A 24,292-nucleotide genomic window follows, 5' to 3' on the forward strand; every position below is an offset into this window, starting at 1 on the left:
GAAGGAAACACTTTTCAAATCCAAACCTATAGCACACATGGTACGACATGTGTGTTGTAGGTTTATATTGGAAAAGTGTTTCCCTTCCCTCAAAGAAACTTTCACTGAACATTGATGTGATAAATGACAGCTAAGTACTTAATATGAAGATACATTACAGGTTGAGGTTTTTTCTCTGTACCACAAGGCAGTCAAAAATAAAGAAATACTACTTTTTGATACCATGTGGCTTTATTACTTTCAATTTTACCAGTGCAGGAAAGTGCTTAAAAAGTGCAGAAGATTCCCACAGTGTCTTTCTTGTTTCAGAGGTCTGGCTTGGATGAATTGCTGCACTGAAGTGTAATTAATCACTAGCTGCAACATGGAACAAGGGTGGCTGGCATAGCAGATAGAAGAAAAATTGTCTGCAGGATGCACAGATGTATGGGCCATGTCTGGCGGAGCACTGGTGTTGTCTGTCTTGCTGTCATGACATGAATTGTGTCTCTCTTTTGACTTCATCCCAAGTTTGAGTAGTTTTCAGGTAATGAGGGAGGCTGTTCCAGCTTTTGCAATCACTGTAATTGATTCTGGCTTTGCAGAAGAGGTATTTAAAGAGTAATGGTAGTATTTGGTAGTCATTTGTATTTAATTTCATCCTCATATGAAACTGTTGTTGAACTAGTAAATATAACACTAAGTTACTTCTCTAGGATATCAGGTGTCGTCTTTCAAATCCTTGCAGAAGTTGCATGCTAAAGAAGTCACGTTTAATGTGGATCCCACTTAGAAAAGAACAGTGTCTGGCATCCCTGCAGTACCTTTGATGTGACCATATTTTCTTTATTAATCAGAGCTGAAAGCTTTGTGCATGTGTTATGCGGATAAAACTCTGTGTCCTACAAAAATAGAGCAGTGATTTAGGAACCTGGTATTTCCCTTGAGGTGGGACATTTTCTTTTAAACTTTCTGCACAGCCAAGACTTGAAAGCAGCCCTTCAGAAAAGTGTAAATATCAATACAGGAAGGTTGCAAGCCAGTTCTAGTTCTGCTGTAAATATTGTCATTGAAAACCTTTGAACTGCAGGCGTCCCCTTCATGTGGAACAAGAGGAATAGAGCTGTGTCTCAAAGCCTGTGATCTGCTTGAAAATAAACTGTCCTCAGCACAGAGACCATGGAGCAGTTTTAGGCATGCCTTTAGAGGACAGTGCACAAGCTCTGAGTTGGGTGACTATTAGGAAAAAAAAAAGGTGTGTTCTGGGATAAGACTTCTCATGCAACTTCAAGGAGACAGCTGAGATCAAACCTTTCTGAGACCACAGAGCAGGGCAAAGGGAGGGGCCCAGAGGCGATCCAAAGTTGCCTCCACCAATCTTGACATTCTCTGGTAAGCAGCAACAAAAGGAGACTGGAGTATAACCTAGAGTGTGGGTATCTGTTCTGCAACAAGAAAGACTGTAAAATCCATTGCCTTGGATTGTAAACTTAGGCATTTTAAGCACAAACAGCTCACTGCCTACCAACTACTTAGGTCAAGCGTAGGGCGCTTTGCTTCCTTAAGGTAATGACTGAGTAACAGCTCTGATGTCTTCCCCTGTGAAATGCAGTGTTGCTGCTTGCCATACTCAGTCTTGGATGATTTGTCCAACCCCTTGATTCAAACAATATTCAGGGCGTAATTAGCATTGTCTGCAATGTTCTAGTGTTAACTGTCATAAGAAATATTACTGAACATCTTACCTGTGCTAAAATCTTATTCACGTGCTTCAGACCTCCCCCCCAACACTTACGTTGACTACAGAAGAAAAGTTTACTTAACAAGTAATGCGTGTTTGTGTGTATGTGTACATATCACAAGTACACAGACATGTTTGCTGCTGTACTTTTTCACTTTTCTGTGCATTTTTTGTACATTCTCTACTATTTAGTTTGTTCAATGCAACTTACTGGAATACTGAACACTGCATCTCCTTTGTTGGGTTTTTGTAGTATTTTCACATTTTTATTTGAAAGCTGTGGGGACCTATGTAGATTCTTTGTCATGCATATGAGCACATTATGCAGACTTACTTTATTCTATCTCCATGAGTCTTGTTTTAACTGTTTTCTGTCTTCTGCTTTTTGTGCTAAATGCTAAATCACATGCATGATGCTTTTGTTCTCATTTTGTGGACAGATGACTCCCAAACTCTTGAGACCCTTTGTAATTCCTCTTGTCATTATGAATGCTTATATCAATATGTATTTTTAGAAACATTTACTATGCCTTGTGTATCAGCACAAAATTTGCTTGAAATACTCTTGGAGATCATGCACAATGTTTTGTTTATGTTGCTACAGTGGATTTTCATTCTTAGATCATTTAAGTAATACAATTTTGCCCAACAGTTATATTCTAGTTCTTCAAATGCTTGGTGTCAGATGCTTTTGTCTTAGTCTTTTTCAAGGGTATTTTGATCAACAAACTTAAGTCTTTGCTGTTTTAAATTGATTTTCAGAGTAATTCTTAGGTATCTAAAAATACTTGTAAAAATAATTGTAGTTTGATTCTGAGGGGAAACAGTGGGAAGGACCAAGAGACAATTTCTTAGGACCCATAATGACAATGAAGTTTTGGTTTAGCCTGACCTCTGCTGGGTAAGTCTTGGACTTGGCTCTTCCTCACTATCCCAACAGAGCACTGCTCTCCATACTGTCAGTGACCTGTCCATGACCAGCAATTCAAGTCTGGACTCTACAAGTAGAGAGACTTCACCTGAATTCAGGTGCCTGATGTGTAGCTGAGGAGAAAATGCCCTTCTATTCTTGTTGTACTTATTTAATTTTTATTGCACTTGGATACCTGTTGTGCTGGGCACATAAAATAAGGGATTGTAAATGCTGCAAAGTCTTAAACTCTATGTACTGAAAGAGAAATAAGATGCAAAAGAGATGGAGGTGCAAAATATATGCAGAATAAAATATTCTCCTCCATTTTATACTGCCATTAAATTCTGTCAGTGAAATAATAGTGCAGCAAAGAAGAATCCAGATTATTAACTATTGTGTGCAAGAGAAACCTCACTTTGAAATTTGGGTAGTGTGGAATAAATCATCCTTTGGGAGCCTGGGAGCTCTTATTCCCTCTTTTTGCAGCATAGCCATTACCTTCCCAATCCCTGTGTGGAACAGCTGAGTTAAAAACAATTTCTATAAATGATACATTCATTGAGTTGATTTTTGTTTTAAAACTATCAAGAAGGCAGAAAGAGATAGGAGTAATTCTTAACCTTTAATCATTCAACCATTGTCAGATAATAGGAACCTGTGTGTGTGTGCATGTGTGTGTTAGGGAGCGTATAAATGGAGAAAACTGTTGGTAAAATAGACCCTGTCCACTCTGAAATGAATAGTCCTGTCAGCAGTGAGGATGTAGGATGTTGTTTAGCATTTAGGTCACCTCTTTCTAGTGACTTGATGTTGATCCCTGTTTTCCCAAGACGTTGGGAAGCAATGGGCATTGCATGTCTGCCTCCCAGTCATTGTGGCTACCAGCGTGGCCAGAAGGGTCCCACCACAGCGCCAGGTGAGGTCCCTCGTGGTCTGCAAGGAGACACCCCATAATGTTTGCCTGAGGGTTGTTCAAGACAAAGTTGGTGTACAGACCTGATACCTGTTATCACTAAGGATGGGAGAAGGGAAAAAATGGAAATGTGGGGTACCATATTCTCATGTGTCAGTTTGACTTGACTGAACGGTGCTGTAAGAGAAATGGTGTGCATTTGCTGTTGTGGCACGTGTTCAGTATGCACCACTGTGCTGGGTGGTGGGGATGTAAAACAAGTAAGTGATACTTGTTTTATGAGGTATTATGGAACTTTGAGAACTTGTTAAAAGCTATGACTATAACTTGCTAATCTTTTTTTCCCTGAGAACTGACACCTAGAGACTGTGAAACTAGCTTGATTTGTTAACAAGTTAAAACACTGGAAGGGAAAAAAAACCCCAAAACGTTTTGAGGTTAATTCTGGCTGCTTGTACTCAGTTGTATTTTTCTTTAAATATGTAAAGTAAGGGATGTCCTAGTGCATGGGGAAATAGGGCTTCTCATTTCTAACTAAGCTTATATTCCGTGTGTGGAGGTACAAGCTCTGCTATGAAGAGAAGGGGTTCATGGAAGTAAAGTGTAATACCTGGTTGTGTATTCTCAGGAGACATGATGCCTGTGTAACTAAATGTATAACAAGCAATAGAGATTGGTAACCCATGGGGGCAACCACTGGAAAATTAAGTTACCTCTCAGGTTGATTATGCCTAGACTGGGAGAGATTATGGGTAGATATTAACAGCATGTTGAGCTGATTGCTGACACAGAGCTGGTTCCCTTTCTTTCTTGACTTTGAACCTTAATTACACCCTGATATTGAACCAAGAAAGAAAAATAAAATACAAAAAAAATCTCAAAAGAATCCTACAGCCCCCAAACCTCACCCACCCCCTCCAAACCAACAAACAAAAACATGAAAATGACCAAACCTGCAGCCCCCAAAAAAGTTTTTGAGAATCAGCTTTGGGTAGTGGGTTATGGGAATGAAGTGAAAGTGCTGTTGCCTGGGAGGAATTCTGACTTCTGCTGTAAACTGAGCAGAAATTCTTCCTCTCCACACCACCAGGTTATCCTGTGATTAGCAGTGCTGAGCAGCATTTGGAGGCTGTGGTTTCCACCCTGCTTCCAGTCCTGCCATTATCCAGGCCAGCAGCAGAGGCCTGTGTCCAAACAGATGCTTGGAAAATGTGTTCAGGATGCCTATTTAGCAGTGGTTCACATGTGCCATCCACAAAGGGCCATCCTGTCACTCCCACAGTGAGCTGAAGAGCTTGTTAGTTCTGTCTCTTTGGTCTGGGTAGCCAAGGGTGCTGATGCTTGTTTGCTTGTAGGTCTGCCCTGGTCATAGATTTGCTTTGCTTTAAAGGAAAATCATTTTCCAGACAACTTCCCCTTAAAAATTCAGGTCTTCATAATGCATGGTGTCAGCATCTACTGGAAACCTGATCAGGATAGGTCTCTCTCTCACCTTTTACTTTAAATCTTTTGGTTTTTTGCCTTTCAGCTTAAATTTTAAAAATGACATCCACTTCCGTAAAGCTGTAGATGTTTTTTCTCTCATGAGTTTAAAAACTGTCTCTCTTTTTTCTTCATAACTGTTCAGATTCCTTCCTGCTCCCCCTCTACCCCTGCTTCCTTCATTTTCCATCTCATTCTGGAAGAGCATTTCCCTTTATTATATCATGTGTGCTCTTGTGTGCTCTTTTGCTGTGCCCCATCACTCTCAGCCCTCCCCTCATCCTTTCAGGCAGGATAGAGCACACTTCTAGTTACCTGTACTTTTTATCTTCTTTCTGAATCTTAAGCAGAGCTTTTCTGATCTCTCTGTGTGTTCTGGAGCAGAACATGCCAGGATCAGGACAGGGTGAGGCTGAAAGTGAAATCATGGAAGCAATGATTGAGAGTCATCTTGAAAGTAAAAAGTTAACTTTGTGATTCATTATCTTCTTTACAAGAGCTGGAAGGTTCTTTCCATGTTTGTACATTTAAAGTGCTTGCATTTTAAATGAGCTCAGGAGATTATGTGAAGATGCAAGGTGCGGGGATGAGAGTTTCAAATGCATTGTTCAAGCACATTTATGAGCTTTGGAGTCTGGCATTTGTCACATCAAAACATTTAAATTGTTCTCTGTTTTTTGGTTTTGTTGGGTTTTGCTTTGTTTTTTTTTTTTTTTTTCTTCTTTTGAAAGGGGTGCAGAGGGGGTTAGTCAAAGAATAGGGATAATGGCTTTAACAAACGGAAATAGTTTGTGTGAATAATTCCAGAAGCAGGTCCTTATTCAGGCATTATTAGAAACACATTTTAAATCACTTTCACCCATATGTTATTGTGTGCATCCTTTGAGTTTATAATAGAAGGTGGTACAAAATCAACTCCCAGTATAGGGAATTCGCTTTCTGAAGAGGTTGCATGGCAGCATCTGGGGCATTCCTGAAGGATCATAATTTTTTTTCCTCCTTTTTTTCCTTTTCACATGCTCAGAATTTACCTAGATTATTGTGGCAACTTTCTACAAAAGTACAAAATCCTGTTAGATAAAGCAGAGGTTCAGGATGAAGTTGCTAGCTAAAATCCTTTTCTGCTTCTGAAAGTTTACCTGTGTCTCAGTTTACTGCACTTTCAGAAAGTTGGTGCTGCTTTTTAATGGACATTTTATTTTTTTCAGCTAATAGCTGGTTAATGAATAGCCCTGACTGTTGCAAGGTTACAAGAATGATGCATCCAATACAAGAGAGGCATTTGGAACATGGGGACATTTCCAGTGGTATGTCTGCCTTGTTTTGTGAGACACTATTTATCATTAAATTGACGTTTAAAACAGCTGGTGTTAGGTGCTTCACTTTGTGACAGGCAGGAATTATGTCACAGGACTTGTCTCTTTTACATATTGGTAATAGATAATGAATATTAAATTATGCTATTAAGGATCTGGGCTCCAATAAGAGGCAATAGAAAGACTTCCAGATAATCTACTGTTGACAGCAGACCTCAGGCATGAGATCACAGAAATTACAGAAAAATGTCTGAATGTTGTGTTCAGGTTTCAAGAACCTGTCCACCAGTTGGATCTTCTTTTCACAATGCTTGTTTATAATTGCTATTTGGTATGTTCTCAAGCAGTGAGAAAATGACAGCTTTTCATGGGCTTTCAGCATTGATGAGCTTTAAGACAAAACCACAGCAGATCTTTAAAGCAGTTTGGGAACTTTTGCCATGCAGCAACCAAAACTTGTTTTTCCAGGGTATTTTTGTATACTTTAGAAATGGGCAATACAGAATGCTTTGCTTAGTATGATTTGTTCACTTCCAGAAAAGTTACCCTTTCAGATCCCTTGAGCATCAAAGTAGGAACAAACTGAGAGCTGGCAGTCCCTTCCTACCTAAATGCTTGGTTAGGTGCTCCAAATCTTCTTCCCAGGAGCAAATTGTCTGCTCTGAGACTCCCACCTCATTCACAGAAGTTGCTTAATCTGCAGCATTGTACTGGCTCCAGCCTGACCTGAAAAACCCTATAGCTTCACATTCTTCTAGCAGCAAGCCTGTGCTGCTAAGCTTGTCAGTGTCCTTCTGAGCTGATAAGCAACTTGAAAGGTGGGGAGGATGAAATCATGCTCTAGACAACACTGCCATTCTGGTTCCTTTGCTTGTGGCATGATGTTATCACTTCAGAATCAAGATGGAAATTACAAAAAAACATTTTCAAAGCAGTCCTGCTGCCCTGCAGGAGTTTGTCTTAATGCTTGCTCCTTTGTAGCCTGTTTTCCAGGTATTCAGATGCTTTTCCAACTAGCATCCTTCCCACAGCTGCCTTCTGGTAGGGCCTGATTCTGAAGGTAGATGCACTTGGGGGCTTTGAGTCCCACCTCTTGCAGCTGCTGCAGGTGACCGTTAAACCTTTCCATGAGTGATCAATTTTTAAACCAGATTTTGTCCCCACTGTTCCTCTTAAAAGACTCTGCCATCACTCACTGCTGTCATGGCTGGCAGTCTTGGTCTCAGCTCCAGTCTGGATCTGCTGTTTGCTGAAACTGCTGTTTTCTGGGTGACGTGTGGTGAGTGTCTCCCCCAGTGCTGGCTGACTTGGATCCTTACCATTTGTTCTGCCTAAATGCATAGCTCAGCTTAAAGAGTAGCAAACTTCTGTGGTGTAAAATTAGGTATTTTTTAAGGTTTACATTTTAACTGAGAAGGATTGTTGAGATGGTTGCATTAGATGCTGAGTAAGTTTTTGGAGAGAATCTGTTCTATAGTATGTCAGCTGTTTCCTTTTGGTTTCTTTTCAGCTTGTTTTCTCTGTGAGTGTGATGAACAAGATCTCTGTCTCAGACTTAAAATATTCTGCTTTCTTCTTGTAACATTTCTTCAAGCTTTTTTTTCTCCTTCTTGCATGCATGAAGTACTTAATGCCCTCCATCTGTATGAAAATGTTTTGTATATAATTCTAAAAGCTCCCTTAGGACTGTAGACTTTTTTTAAATGAAGCAATTTAAACATTTTCCACACAAATGGGCACTTGGGGCAAATGTCATTATAAAAATCGTAAGAATATTTGTTAGATATTTTCACAGTTTATTGCTGGGGTTTTGTTTATTTTTTTTTCTTTCAAGACCTGCCTCTCCAGTCACAGTGGATACTGCAAATCAGAGAGAGTCAGCATGATTTATGTTACTGGCAGAGCAGTAAGGCATTTGTAAGGCTGGGAAGGCAGACATTAACAAGGAGGAGAAACAATAGACAGTCTTCTCTGCGTCAGTCAACATGGTGCAGGTGTTGAGGCTGATGTAATGCTGCTCCTGCTTTCCTACTCTGAGCTGTACATACATATTTATAAACACATGTGAATCAATCAAGACTTGTGTTCACAAGATAAATTAATCTCACACAGATTGAGATACAGAACAAGGCAAAAACGCTTCAATCCAGCTCAGACTAAATGAAAGTTTTCATTTTAAACGAATGTGTTAAGATTCTCAAGTTTCACATGAGGAAATACATGATACTGGATGTTCTTGTAAGGACATATGTTGAAACTTGTTTTGTAAAATGTGAAGCTTGCATACTGTTGACTAGTAGACAGAGGCTCTATTTTGTGGAGGTTTTGGGATTCTAAGGAAATTGTTTTCTGATTTGAAACAGAGCTCCAAAGTAGACAGATTTCATGTGTAAGAAAATCCAAACCCCAGTATTTTTGATCACATAGAACACTTAATTCCAGCAGGATCAGACTGGTTTGTTTCAAATTTGACTGTTTAAATGTTTTAAATATTGCTCTACCTAATGCAGTCTTTTAGAACAAACTAATTTGAAGGGAGAGAAAGAAACACTTCTTGCAGGAATGCCATAACAGGAAGTTCTGACATTTGTCAAAATATTTCTCCCTTTTTCTAAAATTAATATGTAAAAAAGTATGGTTTTCTAATACAATTTAATATCAGTGGAATTGTATTCTACACAGTAGGATGTCTGCCATTCTTTGTGAATCTGTCATCTGTGTTTTGGGAGGATATTGCAGCAGTGGATGGAGAAATGCAGGATCCTTCCTGTCTTCTGCATGTTATATCCCACTAGAATGGTCAAAATCTGATGTCTAATAGACCAAATTCCTTGGGAAGCTCAGTTATTTACCAGGTTTTTGTAACTACTGGTTTTTACAAGGTCTTTGGAACTACTGATGAAAATGGGTACATGCTGTCTCTGTAAGAGCAGTACTATTTTTAAACATATTCTTGGAAAGTGTGCTTGCTACTTATTTCCTTGTTTATTCCAGCTGCATGTCCGTACTTTGTTTAAGTTTTGATGGTCTGTTGGATATGACAAACAAAGCTTGCTTTTGCAAAACTTGCCCTTTGTAGTTGAAACCAGTGTTGATAGACCTGAACCCGGATGCCATGAACATGAATGGAATTTTGTGAGCCTTTTTAAACCCCTTTGAAAATTCCAGCTGTCACATGAACCTGCTGTCAGGATGGTGACTGTGTCAGTCATTTTAGTGATGAGTGGCCATATTACCATGCAGTTTTGTGATAACTGAGCAGTTCTTACCCTTAACTGCCAGCTCCCAGAGCAGGAGGTCCTGCTTCTCCACTGCCTGTGCAGACTGCCTCCTACTTTGCCCTGAGACAGGATCTCCTCAGTCTTTACAGACAGGGCACCCAGTTGGAGTTTGGCATACAATGGGTTTTTTTTGTTTGTTTGTTTATTTTTCTTGTTTGTTTGTTTTTCTGGCAGGAGTAGCCTTCTGCTAGGTTAGCTCCCTAAACTAACTCATGAGAGCAGATCAAGCATAAATGTGGGCTGTCCTGGCCTGGATGAGGACTGCAATGGATAGATAGCCTTTAGGTTGGGTAGCTCTGTTGTGCAGTTAGGCATCTATGATGAATGCTTTGACAAATGATGACTTGTCTGTGCAAGGACTTTCATTTTCCTGTGAACAAAGGAGAAGTACCACAGAGTACCACCAGCATGGTGATGGATTCCTCAGGCCATCTGAAGTAGTGCTTATGATATCCAACAGTATTTTCCAGATTTTCTTGTCAGGCTTTAGCATAGATGAGTACATAATTTCCATCGTACATTGATGTGAATGTTTCGAGGATGGGTATGTTTGGTCTTCTTATTTCTTGTTTAACCGTATTACTCTCTTATAAATGAAAGATTTCTAGCATGGGAGATACCATTTTGCATAAACTATTCAATAAGGTTTTCTAGACACTTAAATTTCAAAATAAATGAAGTCTAAGGAGGCCAAACATATATCTAGGATATGGCATGTACTAGGAGCTGTATAGGCAGGCCAGAGCTCTCTCTGCCCTGGTCAGCTTTGTTAATGTGAGCCAAGTAACTGCTGAACCACAGTGTTCAGCACAGACCACAAAAACTGTGAATGGTCAGTGAGCTTTCCCACATGGGCAATGTGAATCTGCTGCTGATACATTTCTGTTTGTTCCACTCGCAGCGCTGAATGCTGCACAGATGTCTTGAGTATCTTTCCAACATCCTGACCATCCCTTGCTTTTCAATCAAAGCTGTTTTCCTGGTGCTGTTTAGGAACTAAAGTAGCCTGCAGGAGTTAGTAGTGTAGAGTGTGCTAGATCTGTCCTGGAGCTTTTCCTGGTGGTTGGAAGAATCCAGGTCTGCTGTTAGAGAAACTCCTGGAGTCCTTACTGGTAAGTGTGGGGTCTCAAATTTGGTTCATGCTGTGAGTAATTTACTTGATGATCATTGGTTCAGTTCAGGTTGACATTTTTAAACCAGCATCTGAGAGGGGTAAGAAGTTGGAACAAATTGAGTGCCTAGTCTAGGTAATCTTTGCCATAATCTTTCCTATTTAGCAGTGAAGGAGAAAAGAGCAAAAACACCTGTAAACTTACAGAACGTTAGTATCTGGGCACATTCAGCTTCAGAATTTTAGTATCTGGGCACATCCTATATATGGAGGTAGTAAGTAGATAATTCCAGGGTTTCAGTTAGCAGAAACTATGTGGAGAAAGCTAAGGGATTCTTTGCTTTCAGATACTGCAGAAATTTGTGACCATCAGATTATTTTGTTATTTTCTTGAAATGCAAACAAGATGTGCCAATAAAAATTATGGCTATTGATTATAGGCTTATCATCCTCAAGCTAATATTCATGGCACATCTTCTACAGATGATACAATTTGGTTGAGCAGTTGCTAGTTTAGCTGTAAGCCACTGTCAGTCAGCTTGTCCTCCCTAGTTGACTGCCACATTTTTCCTCCTGTATTTGAGGGAAAAGGGAATCATAAATATTTAATAACTGAAGATAGATGGTTGATCCCAAAGTTAAACACCAAAACTGATAAAATAATTTTGAGCATTTTTTTTCTTTTTCCAAAGGAAATTAAAAAATAGCAGTAATTGATTAGTATGTTAAGCTGAAGCTTGCAAGGATGAAGTGATCTTACTGCTTCCAAGGCCTCACAGATAACCATTGTATCTGAAATATGTTGGCTCCGTCTGAGTTCGGTTGTGAAGTCCTTCAGGCAGTGCCAGTCATCCAGGTCTTGTAAAATGCCAGACAGAGCTGTTGTCATCCACTAAAGAACCATTTCCTCATATTTGACTTGTAGAGAAAGCAATGGATGTCAGTGGCATTAGAGAAGGAAATACAATTGCCAGCATGTAAATACATTGGAGATGATTGGCAAATAGAGAAGCCAAAGCAATACTATCTGAAATTGATGTACAGGCTAGAAAATGTTTCAGCACAGTATGGTCATATGGCTTTTTAAGGCAACTTTGCACTGTCTTCGCTTGTAGCTTCTGTGCTGAGTCTTGGCCTGGGATTTCCTGTATGCCAGAGGTTGCATGATCATAGGAATCACCTGCTCTTGCTTTTTTATACTGCCTGGCATGGGGAAATTTGATTTATAGAAGGGTTGGTTGGTTGGTTGGTTGGTTGGTTGGTTGGTTGGTTGTTTTTTTCCACTCAGTTCTTCATTGGTTATGAAAGAGCAGTGCCAGTGTTCCTGTGGATATTGTGTGTGCGTTGCCAGTGTGTAGTTGCAGGGTGAGGGAGATCCTAGCACTTATGCTGCCATCCAGTAGTTCTCAGTCTTGCTTGGAGGGGGTGGGAATTGCCTTTCAAAATTGATATTACTCTGCTGGGTTACCTTCTTGATCTCTTTCATCCATTGTTCAAGTGGAAAGTTTCTGTTTAGTTCACCTCATCTCCAGTAATAGTTTGTATGTCAAAGTTTGGAATGAAAGCATTTGTGCTTTAATGTGTGCACTAAAGCACAAATTGGACATCTTCCTTAAGTAATTAAAACAATGGATGAGCTTATAAAAAGAGGAATATTGAAATTCAAGCTGAATGAGTGGTTAATAGGCTGCCAATCTTATCTCTGGTCCCTCTGCGCCTGAGTGCTGGAGGCAGATGAGGTCACGGTGCTGATTCCTGACCACAGCACGCTGCAGACACCTCCTGTGTCTTACCAGTGTTTGCCTAGCTGTGTCCCAAACACCGAATTACTGTGACTGTAGTACTGCTTTAGCTTTCTTGGAAATATCCATCAGCTAGGTGTGGTTGGGCTGTGTATGTTGCTGATGCCTGAGGACCATAAGATACACCAGCCCTAAAAACCAAGATGTCCATTTACACTTGTGAAGAAAGCCCTTAGCCCAGGTTCAGAGAAAGTTCAAATTCATGCTCAGGATCCACAGCAGGCACCTATTGTTACCCTGTGATTTGCCTTCATGAACTTATTGTCCTGATTGCTTTTGATGAAACCAAGAGAGATGGACAATGTGGTTTGATTTAGCTTTCGATTTGCTCTATAGCTGTGGTTTTCAGCATGTGTGCTGATCACTGTTTTGACAAACCATATTTTGGTCATAGAACCTTCTGCATCCATTAAAAATAGAAGCAGTGAGTCTTTGTACACTTCTTGTGCAAAAACATTTCCATTATGGTTGCCCTTTCAGACAATAACTTCTAAATATAGGTGACTAATCAGCTGAAGTTTTTGCACAAGTTCAGATTCAGATTCTGCTCAATAGCAGCCAGAGAGGAGTATTTTGCTGTTGGTCCTTTGACTCCCTTAAACTCTAAAAACAAAACAGCAAAAACCTTGGATCAATCCTGAAGCCGCGTTGAATTGAAAGTTGCATAGAATACTTGATGGGTATTTTGAAGTACTTTTGAAGTGGGAGGTGGGTTTAATGGCAGTGGCTGTTCAGATTTATTTCTGGCATCAGCAGCACACGTCCCATCACATCACTGCCCTCAGGGAGGCAGAGGGGGTTTTGTCTCTTTGTACTGCTTTTTTGGAGTGCCAGCCCCAGGGTTTCTTGTGAGGACAGAGTGCTTGTAGATGAATTGGATGGAAATCTGCTTTACCATCATGTAAAATCAACAACCTCGAACACAAACACAAAGCCCCACGACCTCCAGGCCAAAGAAACCAATCAACAAAACCCTCCTTCTTTTATTTTAGTTCCTGAGTTCTCCCTGTCTGGGCTTTTGGCCGTTCCTGAAGCAGCAGCAGCAGCACACAGGGGTGCATGTCCTGTGGGAGTTGCTCACGCATCCAAAATGGCTGGGGCGTGGGTGGCCTTTGCTAGGGGAGAACACTCTGCTGGCTTTTGGTTGAAAATGTCGTGCAAGGGTGGGAGTAACGTCCCATCTTCCGACTAGGCGCAAGTTGCTTTTTCTCCGTGTTTCGGGGCCTAAAGCGTTGGCAGCTTTCCGGGATGGGTTCGGGATGGGAGCTGTGGGACCGGGCCCCGCGTTGCCGCGGCGGAGGGCGGGCAGTCGCGCCTGGCCGCTGCCGGAGGCGCCGCTCGGTAGGTACGGCTCGGTAGGTGCCGCGTCCGGTACGGGGGAGCCGCCGGGCTGGCAGGGGCGGTCCTTGCCCGTTCGGCTCGGTTGCCCGCCGTGCTGCGCGGTAAAAGCTTCGTCAGCAGCGCGGCGCGCTGGGAGGCTGCGCTGTAGCGGCGGGCGGGTTGTGCCGGCGGGGCAGCGCTTCCCCCGGCGGGCGCGGGTGGTGCCTTGGCCTGGGCTGGCTGCCGCGGGCCGCTGGCCGGTGCCGGTGCCGGCCCAGCGTCTCTGCAGCGTTCCGCTGCACGGAGGCGGCCGCGGCGGCGGCAGCGCTCGGCGCGGCTGAGCGCGCGGATCGTGTCGATCGTGTCTCCCGGCACGGCTCAGCCCTGGGAAGCTGCAGAGCTCAGTGGCAAAGCGAGTAAGTCTGGTCTATCTAAGCACTTCCTTTGAGGTTCTTTATTGCTACTGCTGGAGGGCAAAAGAAACAACGTTTTTAAATAGGTTGCAAAATTTCAAAGCCTATTTAAAGCGCATTGAAGCATCTCGTCGGTCCGTCTGTGTTGTTTTTTTCTCAACGTTTTTAATAGTTGTCCTGCTGCAAAATAGAAATACAAATTTTCCAGACTGATGGGTGAGACTCCAGGTAAAGCCTTGATCAGCTACTGCAAATCTGTCCAATGTTTTCTTCCAGTTCTAGAACAGAAATTGGTGTTAGTGCCTACACTCATAGTGCTGGAAGTACCTCCTTCCAGCTCCTGTAGGGCCTTAGTAAAGAATCTCCCTGAAGTTGCAAGATACTCTCATTCTGTACAATTGCTTGCACCACAGGTCAGACTGAAGATTGTGAGCCAGTCTGTTTTAGGACTTTGAGATCTTAATCTTAAAATCTGGGACAGTCCCTGTGGGATAAATTATGCATACATAGTACACCTGATGTGGTGGACCTGCTGCTCATGTCAGATAAGACTATATGCATATAGTAGCTAGTTTCCAGGCAGCCTGAGTTGCCAGGCATCTAGAAAAGTGAGTAATTCAAAAATATGGGAAAAGTCTGCATCTGTAGGCATGCATGGGCCATAGGATTTCTGTGAATAATGTAGGTAAGTCTGTTGTCACCTGATATCACCCTTCCTTTTATCCCTCCTTCCCTCAGCAGATATTTCTAGACTTCCTTTTGTATTTTTTTTTCTAGTCACTTTCTGAAATTTATTACTAGCTTTGAATACTTGTGAATAAACTAGCCAGCAGACGCTTGAGGAGAGTGGTCTGACTGATGTCTATGCTTGCAAAATCAAATGACTGAGGAGTTCAAAGGTATGAAAGTTGTTTCAGAATTCATCTCCCATGTAATAGCTCAGGAGGTAGCCTGCAGTTCATTCCACTACTTAGGAGCTGTTAATGAAAGCAATACCTTATTTTACAGTATTGTGGAAAAAAGGATGCATGCCAGACAAAGACAATTTACAACCCATTTATTTTCAGCATTCTCTTAATGCCCATTATTTGGAGTAAAACCCATCTTCTGACAGACCAGCTTCTTAGTTCCCTTAATCCTGCAACAAAGTGATAATCCTTTATTTGTGACCTCATAGGCTGTTGCTACAGAGAATGCTGTGATATCAGAAAGCCAACACTGTGACTTCACTGTTGGTGGGAGCCATAGTTGAAGATGACCCACTCTGGAGGCCTGGGGGCAGTTTTGGAATATCCTTTTGGAATTGTGCAAGTGCTTTCTAAGGAGCAGTATCTGGCAAACAGAGTTGCATAATGTCTGTCTACCTAGGGGATGAATGAGACAATCAGAGGCCGCATGTGAGGGGAGAATATGCAGTGATTATGTTTTCAAGGTAATTTTTGCCCTTGGAAGATGTTACCAGGGAGAAAACTGTCACTGGGAAGCTACACTCAGCTTTTGTATCCTCAGTCTCCAAAGACAGGAAGAATACCAGAAATGTACTCTCTAAAGCAAGAACTTCTTACTCTGTGTACCTTAAGAATATAATTTTGTAACCCTCAGACTTTTCTTGGCAACACTAATTGCATCAAAACTTCCATCAAAAAATGTTTGTCAGGAGCAAGGCAAAAGACATGTAAATCACATACAAACCTCTATGCCCTAAAGTAGACTTTTAAGCTCTTGTTTGTAAACTGAAGTATGAAGGAGAAGTGTCCAAGACTTTCAGCTATTTCCAGATACCTTACATGCCTGGATTCTTTTTACATTTGAGTGTGAGCTTCTGTGCCATGTTCCAGAAATGAGTGCCTAAAATTAGGCTTCTTAGTAAGTCTTGATTTTAAGAAGTAGTGATAGTACAGCAGCACTCAATGGAGATAAAGGGAAATGAAAACCCACATCAGGTTTGAAACTCAAGCTGCGACTATTAGAAACAACATATGGCAATAGAAGCCACATTTGGCTCCCTTACTATCTCTGCCTTTTCCCATAACAGGAAGATTTTACAGAAATAGTACTTGCAACTCTTAATGTCAATGGTTATGTACTCTTGAAGACTGAAGCTATCAGAACCCAGAAAAAAAATACTAATAGAAAATTAATTCCTTTGTTTAAACATTCAATTTTTGAATGCATCATGATCATATGATTGAACAACAGGAAGATATATGCTTGCCTGTAACAAAATCAGTATTTTATTTTTACTTTTGTTTATTCCATTTTTAACTTTCACCTTTTTGTGCATGATACAACAGGTCATGCAGATGAATTTAACAGGATTGTGCATGTACTACCAACCCCATTGATAAAACTTCTGGAAGTTGTACAAACTAAATCAAGTTAAACAAAACACTCTTACTCCAAAATAAATGGCTATTTATGTAGGTATGGTTACACCAAGATAGTTCTGACAGTAAATTAGTTTTTTAGACCAAAGTCCTGAGGTCAGTTTCCATCTTATCCCTCTTACACAGATGTTCTCCAAATTATGTTCCAAACTTGTATCAAACTGGATACTGCACAACAAATCCATGTTGGAATAACTCAGTTAAATGCAGTACCAGAAATGAAATACCACAGTTTAAAGCAAAAATTCTCATGCATTATGCATAGGCTTTGCAGACCATGCAGGACACCCTTCACATTTTCAAGTTCTTGTGGATTACACCATCTTTTTATGGAGCTACACGTGCATGTGTGTTTTTAAGAGCTGCTCATAAAGCAGCAGAACACTTCTAAAGACAGTATTGGTGATGACATGCTGAACTGCTTTCACATGTTTCTGTTCAAACTACCCAAACCATTAACATGCTCCCTTGGTAATGTTGTATGTGTGTCTTATTGTCATGCACACTACTAATTTAGTCTCAACTTTTTTTACTGTCCTGTAAGCTCCCACCCTTCCCCTAGCTTTGACCTTTCATCATAAAAGCTTAGAAACAGCTTTTTGGATATGAAGCTAAATGTTTCTTTTTAGCTGTTCTGCCTGTTCCAGGCACTGGGAGGGGAGGAGGGCTCTTTCCAAGGCAGTGTAGTAATTGTAGGTATCCTTGGCAGGTGCTTGGTGCTCTGCTGGGGATGCTGCCTTTCCTGGGCCATTGGCACCTGGGCTCAGGCTTGGGTCTGCAGCACAAGATAACATTTGTTCTTTCGGGCTTATGTGCAGTGCCATGTTTACTGATAATCAGAAGTGCTTTTGCACCAGAGAGCCTTCTCAAGCTCTGGTTCTGACCTAACTGAAACCTAACTTAGGTTTTTACCTAAGTAGGGGGTACCCTCAGGCCAGTAAGATCTGGGTGAGTTAAAGTACTGCCTGTGGAGATTGCTTGGTGAAAGAATATAATGGTAACTATAAGGACTTTTTTCTTAATGGCCAAGAGTAAGGAATTATAACATGGTGACAAGATACAAGGAAAGACTTATTTTGTTGTTTTAATGTGTGTTAGAAAATAACTATCTTGCTATGGCGTAAAATATAGTAATTCAGAGTTTGGGTTTATGTATCCTCTATGCTTTGATCTCAACTTTTTTTGATACATTATTTTTTTCTCATTGTGTCCTGTGTTTGCTTTTGAAATTTGTTAAAGAAATTATCTTGATTCTCCTTTTGCTAGCCTTTTGGTTTAGTTCAGTTGAAGGTGAGATCATCATCAGCTCCTGAGATCATCTCAGGAATCTAGCCTTGATATCCTAGTTTAGGTCTCTCTATACTGAATAAGAGGGCAAAGAGACAACTATTTTTATGTGCTCTCATCTTTCAGAAAACTGGGTCATAGCGACACTCAGGGAGCACAAGAACTCTACGCTCTAGTGCTTTGTAAATGCTTAGTGGAAGTCCAAAAGAAGAGTCTTGTCAAGCTCAGTTTAGTGTGGAGAAGAGAAAAAAGAAGGATTGCCCCTTCTGGGCCCTGTAAATGGTTAATGGTGCTTTGTGCAGCAGGGATCAATACCAAATGTTTGGGGTTTAATAGCTGTACAAGAAATCTGAAGGATGGAATGGATAATGAAGTGGTAACCCTGTCTGTCAGATCACAGTTGTTCAGGTTCATTAAGACTGCTGAGGAGGATTTCAGAGGGGACTAGTGACAGCTGAGTGAAACAGCTGAGCAATTCTGCAGAGTAGTGACATCAGCACTGTAGGATAAAGCAGTGCAGTGGGCACTGACAAAATAGTGCTTAAATTGGTTAAGTTTTGTGCTTTTTTAGGAGCATGGTCTCTGCGTGTTGCTGGAGTTGGTGAATGCGTTAGATGAGTCAGGAGTGGTAATTAAAAGTCTAAACTTATGGCTATAAATGGGGAGGTGCGTAAGAAGTCATACAAGAGAGGTTGCTCTGTGAAATTGGTAATTTTATCCTTTTGGATACTATGGTTTTATATACAAGGCAATTTTCAGATTTCTGAGATTTAATTTAAAAATGGTAGAGCAGCAGGTAGAGATGTATTGCTGTTTAAAAAGTAGTAAAATGTCTGTTGTAGGTTTTAGTTTACTGCTTCCTGTAAATAAGTGCTCAGTAAAATTCAAAAGTTAAAGATTTGTGAAATGGACAGGAGGAAATATTTCATCCAGTGAGTTGTTTAATTGTGGGAACTCCTGGTTCCAGGTACTGTCATTTATTTGGGGAGGTCGGTTTTGGTTGCTGCATTTGCTGATAGTTATACTCATTGCGATAAAGAGTCAAAATATGCCAGTCCCTGAGGATCTCAAAAGAGCTGTTTCTGGAACAAGGGCATTTCCCTTTAAGGTGCAGTATACACTAGTGGTAATGTGCAGTTGGATTTCTAATGCTTCCTCTAGAAAATGATTGATGAGCATGAGGCAGGCAGCAGATTTGGCGAGTTGCTGAACTGTTGTGCCATGGCATTTCCTTTGTTCCCATCCTCACAGCTAATCCCCACACAGGTGAGACCAAAGGACACAATTTGAAAGAATTTTGAGCCGCTGTGGGAAGCAGGGGTCATTGCATCTACCTCATGCAGGTAGAGCATAGGGGCAGAATATACTAATACAGCTTCTTCATGTATTGAGGTGTAAAATATTTCAATTTCACTTTAAAGTATATAGTCTTAAAGGTACTCCAGCCATATTGAAAACTCTACTGTCGACCACAGGGAAAAAAATGACCCAGTAAACTCTCAACTGCTAAGTCTTTGGAGCATCTAACCTTTTCTTTTTAAAAGCACTTTGGCACTAATTTAATTGATTCCAACTGGCCTTTTCATCAGTTCTCTCCTTGCCAGGAAAAACTGGGCTGTTAAAGGCTGCTGCAGTACCATGGGACTTGTATTCAGTGTTGCAGGTTCTTATTTTAACCTGATGTTATCTGCCAGTCATCACTATTGGTTTGAAAAGCTGTAACCACTGCAGTACTGTCTTTGGGCTGAAAATCTTTTAATGGTTACAGCAGTCAATATAAATGAGAGAGAGTGCACTATGTCTTCGGGTTGTGTTGCTAATTATCACTTCACCTTTCAAGAATTTTTTCTGCTGACTAGATTCTTGCTGAATGTTTGCTGCAGCACCTCCAGCCACACTGCATGTGTTCTGGCTAAACTGAAGAGGATAGTGAAGAACATCTTGTTAAGACCTTCAACAACTGTGTTTTGTGCTTTCAGAAGTGTTTGGAAAGGAGCATTTTTATCTGTGTTTTTAAAATTTCTATAAGAAACTAGGTTTATCTTTGTTGGGTTTTCTTTCTTTTGTTTCTCATTTGCTTACTCTCTCTTGCCAAACCTCCTCTAGTGTCAGATTTTTAAAATGCTTCTATCTTTCCTTGCATTTGCTGTTTGCTGCCAGAGAACAGGCAGGCTTTGTTTTTGAGGGACTGGGGTGTTGGTGTGGTTGATTACAATATAGCATTAACCTGAGTCAAATTAATTTGATAGTAGCAGATTTCTATGAAAAAGCCCCAAACCCTCCTCTTTTCTCATTTTGTGGTCCTAGCGACAAAATATGTTACAGAATTCTTCTGTGTGGTTTAAAATATCACATACTTTCCAGTGAGCAATAATTTAAAGAAGACTCATTTATTAGTTGAATTCTGAAAAGACACAATTGTTTTACCTGGTGGGCTTTTTGAGGGAAGGAGTTACGTTGGTTGCCTTGGTTCTCCCTTAAGACTTGATGTTTTCATTCAGATGCTGTTTCCTGGGTGGTTGTATTAGCGAGTGTCACAATGGATAATGATTCTGTCCTGCATTATGTAACACTTAAAGCATTGTTTGTTTTTGGTCCTAGGTTTTGAGATTCTTTTTTAGAATGTGGTAAGCAGGGATGCTTAAAAATGGATAACAGCTGAGAAAAACGGGATGATCAAAGATCCTTAATCATATCCACAGAGCGAGCTGTTGAAGATCGTGGTCTTGGGAGTCAAACCTAGAAATATTTGCTTCAAACTCACTTGCAATCAGCATAAAAAGGTTAACTAGAACTGCTTGCTCAGTTGTAGGGTGGCAGTGAGCCCCCAATAAAATACAGCTGTGGGGAAAAAAGCAGGGTTTAAAGTAGGGTATTTCTACTAAAAGTAAGGAAATTGCAATTTCCCATGCAGGTGGGAGGTTAGCTGGAACACTAGAATATGGTGCAGAATTCTGGTTGTTGCTTTTAAAGGAAAGTTACGTAAGTTAATGTATAGGAGTCCTCTAACAGGATTAAAGGGACAGGAAGGGCAGCCATGGAAAAGAACTCTAGAAGAGTGTGATTTTTAAAAGCCAGTGCACTGAGATCTGAAGGAGAGGAGGTGTGTTCTCTGCTAATAAACTGGGGTGTAAGCAGCAGGAGTAAGAAAAAAAAAAGGAGGAAGGATATTTAGCTCCTAGACAACTACCACAGAAACAGATGGGTTTTACTTATTGAGATCTTAGTGAACTTAATACCCTGATCATGTTTCCTCTTGTGATTTCTTAAAGAACCAGGAGATTTGTTCAGGTAAGTCAAGCGGAACTTATTAGCATACTGCAAGTAAGTTGTTGTTAGTGAAGCACTAATATGTCAAAATTTCTTGTATTAAGAGCTTTCCTAAAGAAATGGAAGTGTAAGTTAGTATCTTTCTGATATTCCTCAATATGGTTTCTTCTGAGACCGCAGGGTTCCTGGGCTGTGTTCCTAGTGTAGTGTCTGGGTGGTTCCTGCTTTGTGAAATTCATTCTTGTAGAGCTGATCATGATGACCAACACTGAAATTAACTCAGCTGGTTGGAACATGGTTCTAAAAACACCAAGGTTGCAGGTTTGGTCTGCTTATGAGCTGTTTACTGGTGTTGGACTTGATGATCCTTGTGTGTCCCTTCCAACTCAGAATATTCTATGATCCTGTGGTAGATGATTATGGTCTCTGCAGCTACAGTTGCTGAGCACTGATAGCTGATTTTAGCCTCTGAAATTTGGGTAACTGGTACAGGCAAGATGGACTTGCACTCTTGATAACCTTCTTGGCTTCTTTTGAGCATGTTCTTTTTTAAGCTTTTTTATTTTCTCTCATGTGTTACCATGTGTGTGGGTCTGCGTGTGTGTATCCCCATTTTAGCATATGCCTTTCTTTCTCTTGAGTTTCCCTCTAGTGATCAGGAAGGGACTGTGGCAAAGGAGGGGAATCCCAGGTCCCAACTTGGGAGGACTGCAGGATGTATGCAAGCTAATGTAGAGTTTGACAAAGGAATGTGTGCAAACGAAGAAATTGGGATTTTTACATCATCTGCTTCCTCAGTGTGTGATGAAGATTGGTGTTAAGCTGTACTGTATTTTGTACTGGTCTGTTTGGATGCACATGCATACATGGAGTTACACAGAGAGAAGCATGTGGTGTGTTTGTACTGTATGCTATCAATAAGGCAGCTTTTGTTTTAGTACCAACCTCCGTCGTGCTACGGGGGGAGATGTGGAATGGAGGAACAGAGCACCTGCCCTGGTTGGGGAGTGCATGTGGGATTTTGGCTAGGGCTTCCTCCTGTGAGGCCATGTCCTGTGACATCGCTGATGGTGGCAGCACTGGTTTGTCCATCAATTTCAGCTCTTCTAAACATTCTCATTTATATTTTCCCCACTACTGGTGTCTCGCTTTTGCTCTCTGCTATGCTTGAGGTATCAGGTATTTCTTGTTGTTGTTAATACTGCTTAAAGGGCTGTGTAAGAGTGCTGTAAACTGAGGAATTTGAGTAAAGGCATGCCTAGGTGCATGCACACAAGATGTCTATGCATGCTTGGTGTATTCCAGGTATCCATAGGCATCACATACGAGAGGAATTGTCTCACTGAAAGAGCTTGCATTGTATTAGTCTGTTCAGAATACTTGAGTTGTTCCTGAGCATATAGTATAGATTCAAGTGCTAGAGAAATTTGGTAGAGAGAAAAGCTGTTTAGGCTGCAGTATTACCTTTAGCTTTCTTCTACCAGTGTTTTAACTTTGGTGTTAGTTGCAAGACTACTGCAGCAAGAACTTGTGCATGTCTGTGGAAACATGGGCTCATGCATGCATTTAGCTTTGCATGGCAGCTGTCTGGTGCAAAGGGGAAGAAGATTGGAACTAATGTTTTTACTTTCAATAAGTGCTTGGTCTAATTCACTTGTTAATTTTTTTTTCATGGGGTAGGTTTTGTTGCTGTAAAGTGGGTGTGTACTTAGTAGACAATCAGAGTTTCTGAAGGACAATCCTAGGAGACCCAAAACATTGTAAATGTCAAGTTGGATTCATTAGAGGTGCTGTGGCTGATGCTGCAGCTCCAGGGAAGGCAAAAATTAACTGTGAAGCTAAAGGAAGATTTGCTGGAAGGAGGCCTTTCAGGGAACACAAAAATTGTTGACTGTGTGTATAGCAAGCCCCCATCTTTCAATGTTGAGATTATGGCTACTGTGTAACTACTGGTGTGGTACACTTGTAAATCGATCTGTATGGCTTTGCTGCTTAACAACCCCCACAGACCTGTGGCCAAAACTGATGTTTGTTCATACAACAAACTGTAGCTGTATAACCCAGCTATTTACTTGTCCTCTTGAAACACACAAACCTGTTTAAGGCTTGGTTGGACTCTCTGACTGCCAGGGTTTTTGAAGGGCTAGGGTGGTACTGACTTTTGTATTTCATTCAGTCCTAAGCACCTGGTGTGTTCATTTGGTGAAACACATAGGGGAACTGCCTGTTCCAGCATAGCACAGGTGAGTCCTAAAGTGCTGTGTTTCAGAGTTCTGTGGTTAATGTGCCTTCTTTGCTTCAAACCATTTCAAAATGCATGGAATGTAGAAGCCTTTAAAGAGGTTCTTTGTAGCAAAACTTCCTTTTTCCTTTTGCACCTCCATTTTGGCATATTGGTCTGATTTTGATGATTAGGTCATGACTAGAAATAGTTCTTTTACAGTAAAGTCAATTTTAAGCGTTTCCTTCTTTTAAAAGAATATCTCAGAACAACTAAAAATGTTCCTCTGGAACAGCAGCATCTGTCTCTCATCTCATACACTATTCCTATTTCTTCTGTGTCTTCCTGATACTTTGCCTTAGCATATCCTCACCAAGTAAAAGAAAACCTAGCACTGGGAGTGAGATCCTGACACAGTGACCTCGTTCTGAGCATTACCTTCTTTGTCAGTGGTAGCAGAAGCTGAAGCAGCTCTGCTGGCCCTCAGCTCTTGGAACAGTTTGACATTTTCTGTCTGGCATGGTTTCAGGGCTCACTTTGTTTTAAGCCCAAATGGTGAATGAGATACTGAAAAATAAGCTTACAAGAACTTGTCCACTGCTTCTAATTTTTTGATTAACAGTTCACAGCAGCACAACTCTGATCTAGTGTACAGCAGAGCTGCTTGTTACATTTAGATCTGCAGCATTCTTCAGGACTGACAAAAGAGAGTAAATCATTCTTTTTAATTAATAGACCTAAAACTGGTGTCATGAAAAATAGTGAATAGTTAAAGAAAATACTGCTCTGTGTAAGTATCTGTATGCCCATGTATGTCTGTGCATTTATGTTTCTGTGTATAGGGGGAGTTGTGCAT

General features: G+C 40.9%; 1 protein-coding gene across 2 annotated transcripts in view; it reads left to right on the forward strand.

Annotated features, from left to right (window-relative positions):
• STOX2 (storkhead box 2) overlaps nucleotides 1–24,292 on the forward strand; it is a 70,763-nt gene that overhangs the window by 19,731 nt on the left and 26,740 nt on the right. Inside the window, exon 1 of one of the 2 annotated variants that reach the window (XM_058804032.1) lies at nucleotides 14,186–14,274. The exons of the other annotated variant lie outside the window; for it this stretch is intronic. The gene's annotated coding sequence lies outside the window, so the exon portion shown is untranslated. Of the gene's footprint in view, nucleotides 1–14,185; nucleotides 14,275–24,292 lie in introns of those variants that run through there. 2 annotated transcript variants of the gene reach the window in all.

Source organism: Ammospiza caudacuta, chromosome 4 (assembly GCF_027887145.1).
Source record: "Ammospiza caudacuta isolate bAmmCau1 chromosome 4, bAmmCau1.pri, whole genome shotgun sequence".
NCBI lineage: Eukaryota > Metazoa > Chordata > Aves > Passeriformes > Passerellidae > Ammospiza > Ammospiza caudacuta.